Source organism: Ictidomys tridecemlineatus, chromosome 14, assembly GCF_052094955.1.
Source record: "Ictidomys tridecemlineatus isolate mIctTri1 chromosome 14, mIctTri1.hap1, whole genome shotgun sequence".
Lineage (NCBI taxonomy): Eukaryota > Metazoa > Chordata > Mammalia > Rodentia > Sciuridae > Ictidomys > Ictidomys tridecemlineatus.
In genome coordinates this window covers 9,272,571-9,279,441 of record NC_135490.1, presented here as the reverse complement: position 1 = coordinate 9,279,441, position 6,871 = coordinate 9,272,571, and positions in this window count along the sequence as shown.

Sequence of the window (6,871 nt, the reverse complement as noted above, 5' to 3'; positions counted from 1 at the left end):
TGAAATTACTCTTGTGATGGGACATAAGAGGCACATAGAGAGCTCATCCTCAACAAAATGCTGCCTATAGGAGACTCATCTGTTAGGAAAAGACATACACAGACTGAAGGGGAAAGGTTGGGAAAAATCATACCCCTCACATGCACTAGCAAGCAGGGGTTTCCATGCTCATAGCACACAAAGCAGACTTCAAGCCAAAGTTAATCAAAAAGGATAAAGATGGAATTCAGATACTGCTCAAGGGAACCAGACACCAACAAGACATAACAAGCATCAATAGATATGCCCCAAACAATGGTGCCACTGTGTTCATCAATCAAACTCTTCTCAAGTTCAAGAGTCAAATTGACCACAACACAATAATCTCGGGTGACCTTAACACACCTCTCTCAAAACTGGGTACATCTTCCAAACAAAAGTTGAATAAAGAAACTGCAGAGCACAATAACACAATTAATAACTTGGACTTAACTGACATATATAGACTATTTCGACCGGCATCAAACAGATACACTTTCTTCTCAGCAGCACATGGATTCTTCTCTAAAATAGAGCATTATACTATGCCACAAAGCAACTCTTAGCAAATACCATGCATTTTACCAGATCATAATGAAATGAAATTGGAAATCAATGACAAAATAAAAAATAAAAATGTTTTCATCACATGGAGACTCAACAATATGCTACTGAATGAACAATGGGTGACAGAAGACATCAAGGGGGAGATTAAAAAATTCTCAGAGGTAAATGAGAGCATAGATACAACATATCGAAATCTCTGGGACACTACGAAAGCTGTACTAAGAGGAAAACTCATTGCATGGAGTTCATTCCTTAAAAGAAGAAAACTCAACAAACGAATGACCTCACACTACAGCTCAAAGCCCTAGAAACAGAACAAATCAGCAGCAAAGGCAGTAGAAGGCAAGAAATAATTAAAATTAGAGAGGAAATCAAGGAAATCAGAACAAAAGAAACAACTGAAAAAAATTTACAAAGCTAAAAGTTGGTTCTCTTAAAAAATAAATAAAATGGACTGACCTTTAGCCACACTAACGAAGAGAAGGAGAGAGCGAATTCAAATTACCAGCATACGTGATGAAAAGGCAATATCACAATAGACACTTCAGAAATACAGAAGATAATTAGAAATTATTGTTAAACCTTATACTCCAATAAAATAGAAGATTTGGAAGGCATCGAAAAATTTCTTAAGTCATATGATCTGCCCAGATTGAGTCAGAAAGATATACACAACTTAAACAGACCAATATCAAGTGAGGAAACAGAAGAAGCCATCAAAAGACGACCAACCAAGAAAAGGCCAGGACCGGATGGATACACAGCTGAGTTCTACAAGACCTTTAAAGAAGAACTAATACCAATACTCTTCAATTTATTTCAGGAAAGAGAAAAAGAAGGAGCACTTCCAAACTCATTCTATAAGGCCAACCAACATCACCCTGATTCCAAAACTGGACAAAGACACATCAAAGAAAGAAAACTTCAGACCCATATCTCTAATGAACATAGATGCAAAAATTCTCAATAAAATTCTGGCAAATCAAATACAAAAACATATCCAAAAGATCGCTCACCACGATCAAATTGGATTTATCCTAGGGATGCAAGGTTGGTTCAACATATGGAAATCAATAAATGCAATTCATTACATCAATATACTCAAAAATAAGAATCATATGATCACCGCAATAGACGCAGAAAAACCATTTGACAAAATACAGCACCACTTCAGGTTCAAAACACCAGAAAAACTGGGGATAACAGGAATAGATCTCCAGATCTTAAAGGCTATCTACGCAAAGCCCCACACCAACACCATTCTAAATGGAGAACAAATGAAGGCATTCCCTCTAAAATCTGCAACAAGACAGGGATGCCCTTTTTCACCACTTCTATTCAGCATAGTTCTTGAAACACTGGCCAGAGCAATTAGACAGACGAAAGAAATTAAAGGAATATGTATAGGAAAAGAAGAACGTAATTTAGCTTTACTTGCCGATGTTATGATTCTATACCTAGAAGACCCAAAAAGCTCCACCAGAAAATTTCTAGAACTAGTAAATGAATTCAGCAAAGTAGCAGGATATAAAATCAATACCCATAAATCAAAGGCCTTTCTGTATATCAGTGACAATTTCTCTGAGAAGAAAATGAGGAAAACTACCCCATTCACAATATTCTCAAAAATAAATAAATAAATAAATAAATAAGATACTCGCAAATCAAGGAAAGAGGTGAAAGATGTATACAAAGAAAACTACAGAACCCTAAAGAAAGAAATCAAAGAAGACCTTAGTAGATGGAAAGATCTACGTTGCTCCTGGGTAAGCAGAATTAATATTATCAAAATGACCATACTTCCAAAAGCACTATACAGATTTAATGCAATTCCCATCAGAATCACAATGGAATTCCTCATAGAAATAGAAAAAGCAATCATGAAATTCATCTGGAAAACTAAGAGACCCAGGATAGCTAAAGCAATCCTAAGCAGGAAGAGTGAAGCAGGTGGTATTGCTATACCAGACCTCCAACTATACTACAGAGCAACAGTAACAAACACAGCCTGGGATTGTCACCAAAACAGGCAGGTTGACCAATGGTACAGAGAAGAGGACACAGAGACTAACCCACAAAATTACAATTATCTTACATTAGACAAAGGTGCCAAAAACATGCACTGGAGAAAAGATAGCCTCTTCAACAAATGGTGCTGGGAAACCTGAAATCCCTATGCAACAAAATGAAATTAAACCCCTATCTCTCACCATGCACAAACTTAACTCAAAATGGATCAAGGACCTAGGAATTAAACCAGAGACTCTGTGTCTAATAGAAGAAAAAGTAGGCCCTAATCTCCATCATGTGGGATTAGGCCCCAACTTCCTTAATAAAACTCCCATAGCGCAAGAATTAAAACCAAGAATCAATAAATGGGATGGAATCCAAGTGAAAAGATTCTTTTCAGTAAAAGAAACAATCTGTGAGGTGAACAGAGAGCCTACATCCTGGGAGCAAACTTTTACCTCCCACACATCAGATAGAGCACTAATCTCTAGGGTATACAAAGAACTCAAAAAGCTAAACACCAAAAAAAAATATATATATATATATATATATATATATATATATATATATAATAATAACCCAATCAACAAATGGGCCAAGGACCTGAACAGACACTTCTCAGAAGAGGATCTACAATCAATCAACAAATATATTAAAAAATGCTCATTATCTATAGCAATCAGAGAAATGTAAATCAAAACCACTCTAATATATCATCTCACTCCAGTCAGAATGGCAGCTATTATGGAGACAAACAACAGTAAGTGTGGGTGAGGATGTGGGGGAAAAGGCACACTCATACGTTGCTGGTGGGAGTACAAATTGGTGTGGCCAATTTGGAAAGCAGTATGGAGATTCCTTGGAAAACTGGATATGGAACCACCCTTTGACCCAGCTTTTCTTCTCCTTGGGCTGTACCCAAAGGACTTAAAAACAGCATACTACAGGGACACAGACACATCCATGTTTATAGCTGCACACTTCACAATAGCTAAACTGTGGAGCCACCTAGATGCCCTTCAGTGGATGAATGGATACAAAAGCAATGTGGCATATATACACAGTGGAATTTGACTCAGCATTAAAAAAGAACAAAACCATGGCTTTTGCAGGTAAATGGATGGCTTTGGAGAAGATACTGCTAAGTGATTTTTGATTTTGGAGAGAGCCCGAGCAAGGTGATGAAACTATTACTCAAAGTCTTTCATTTACATGTGGCGACAAAATAATTGGTACATTAATAAAAATTTTAAAAGAAAGCAATAGTTGGAACTCAAAGCATTCTTCTCCTCCTTAAACTATTTTCACTTAATGTTAAGATTTTCCTCTTCCAAAAAGTCAAATGAGGAGCGAGTGCAGCTGTATTTTTCTTTGAACACAGGAACAGCTTTTAAGTTTTTAAGTCGTTATAAGTTTGATTATATCCCGAGACAGACTCTCCCAAGGGAAGATTTACCAACCAAGTCACCATCAGGCACAAACATTCACAAACAGTCGTGAAAAAGGTGTTTATCAATAATAGCGAACGACATCTGCTCTGCCTCTTACAATAGGGGGAAGAAGGGTAGAAGGTTTTAAGTCTCATTTCTTTCCCTCTGTGCTTTGTGGATTTGTCTCTTGGGCTTGTTTATAATGGCTAATCAAGAGAGAAATGGGAAAGAGAGAATGCACTGATCACACTGGAAATGGTGCCTAGAGGAAGAAAAGAGGTCAGTAGGATCAGAGGGAGGTAAAGAAAAGGAGACAGAAATGGTATTGGTGTTAGCACATACATGATACTATGTTTCAATAATTATATTATACTATATGTAATTAATATGCAATATTAGTATGTCATATATATGTTATATAGTAACATTAGTATGTATAAAAATCATAAATAGCATATATGTGTGTGTGTGTGTGTGTGAGAGAGAGATAACTGTATATTTCAGTATTGGTCACGTTGCTTAGATTTGGGGAAAATTTGTCAGGAACAAAGAGAGAACATGGAGGGAAACGGCTTTATATGCAGGAGTCTGAAAGGCCGGAAAGAGGAGTCTGAACTATGTGTTGTAGAGACAACCTGCTCTGACCATTTCTCACTTCTGGTGCCTGCTGGACTTCCATTTCTCTGGCTGGAAAACCTGCAGAAACTGTGCTCAGGTTCAGTTTCTTTGATCAGCCTTTCTCTAGAGGCTTTTGCCTCTTCCAAAGTAGCCCTGAGCCCTCTCCCCTTCTCTATTTGATGTCCCTGTCCCTCTAAAGCTCATGTTGAGATTCCCAACTTCTAGTAACTCAGGATATGGCTGTATTTAGAAATGGGATCCCTAAAACATTAAGGGAAGGGAGCCAGAATCCAGAATGACTGGTGGCCTTCTAAGAAGCAGTGACTAGGAATCACACATGCAAAGAGGAAAGACATGCAGACAAAAACAGAAGGCAGCCACATACACAGCAGGAAAAGAAGCCCAGGACAAACCAGCCTCCAGGACTGTGAGAATAAATAAATCCTGTGCTTTAGGCCACCCACCCCTGGTAATTTGTTATGGCGGTCCTGCACGCTCACCCCCAACTGAAAGTCGCCTTGTGTTTACTCCAGCGTTTTCAGTTTCAACCTTCCTTTTTCTCTCCTCAGCTGCTCAAAACCACCAAGGTTCACCACACCAATGCTTCTCACAGTAGGGCCACAGGCTTCCCATCTCTGAACTCAATGAGAGCCAGCCACCAAGATAAGACAGTGATCCTCAACCACGAAATGACTCCATATTTTATAATCCTTTCTGCCCTGTCCCCAAGTAACATCAAATGGGTTTGGGGGGATATTCCCACTAAGTGGCCACCAACTGACCATGTTGATGCCCTCATCCATAGACCAAATTCCAACATACACACTGTGTGCACTCATCAGACGTGTGCTCAGAGATACCTACCGAGGCCCAGACATGTCTGGGGCATCTGATAGCAATGGTACCTTCATAACACAAATGTGCCTTCCTAACACAAAAAATCTAGTGAACTAAGCTCTGATATGTGCTTAAAAGTCATTAAGACAAAAGGATTTCATTTCCCAAGGAATTGGTTGGACAACTTAAATATTTGTTTTGGTGGCTAAAATAGGCAAGTTTAATCCAAAGGAAGTTCAGATAAGAAAACATGGCAATAGACCACAAGTTCACAATATTCTCCAGTTCTGAGTATTTCAGCCCGAACTCTTCAATAACCACTTTTGCTCTGCTCTGGTTCCTGCAAACTGATGCTGATTTAATACATTTTATGCATATGTGAATAAGTTTTTTTCAGACTGTTTATGAATTCAAAGACTTTTCTGGGATCTAGAAGCCCCAGCCCCAGACACTCCAAGGGCAGGGCTCATACATCAAATGACTGAACATTTCCCACATCTTCCAGAGGTTACTACAAATAGTTTCAGTTGACACCATGGCAAAAATGAGAAAGGGATTTTAAGATTCTCACATCCCTGTTTTAAATGCCATCATTAAATATATTGGGAACATGAGTATGGACTATGTCTAAAACTAGACTGGAGTATCTCCTATTCTCAACTGCTTCTTGGGTCATGTAATTTAAAGCCATAATTGCCTTGGGTCAAATAATTAATTAAGAACAAAGCAGCTGTAGAACAAGGAAAATTTTATTTTTCAGAAACATTTTTAAATCTGTTAATCTATATTCATACAAGTAAGATGTCATATAAATTATTTCCAATCATATTCTATTGCTTGTCTCAATTTTCAAAAGAATAGTATTTTCTTTTTGGGATGTTAAAATAGTTACATTATTACAAAGATCATTAAAACTTGATGAATAGGGTAAAAGTTTCTCATAAGAACTAAAGGATGGAATAAAGACTATTTAGCCAATACACATTAAGTTTCATCATGTGATTATGGAAATTTTGATTTGTTTATAATTCTGGAAATGCTCTGTGTGAATCTGGTTCTCAGTCGTTGCAAAGACCATCTTTTTACAGTATCTCACCAATACAAACTTTAAAATAGTATATATTTTAGCGATGACTTTTAAATGTGAATTGTTATTCACTACCATGGATTAGTTCTGTTACTAGAATTTACTTAAAACAGATTCAATTAAGTGTCAAGTTAGGATTTTTTTTAGAATGGACTTGTGAAAAATGAAAGACTCTTCTTCAATTGTAAGCAGCTGGTGCTGGTGCAAGGAAGTGATTTCACTGATGTTTAGCATGCAGGTGTGTCTCACGGCTGGGCTGGTGGTGGTCACATCAACCAATGGGCAGGACGAAGTCTCAGAGAAC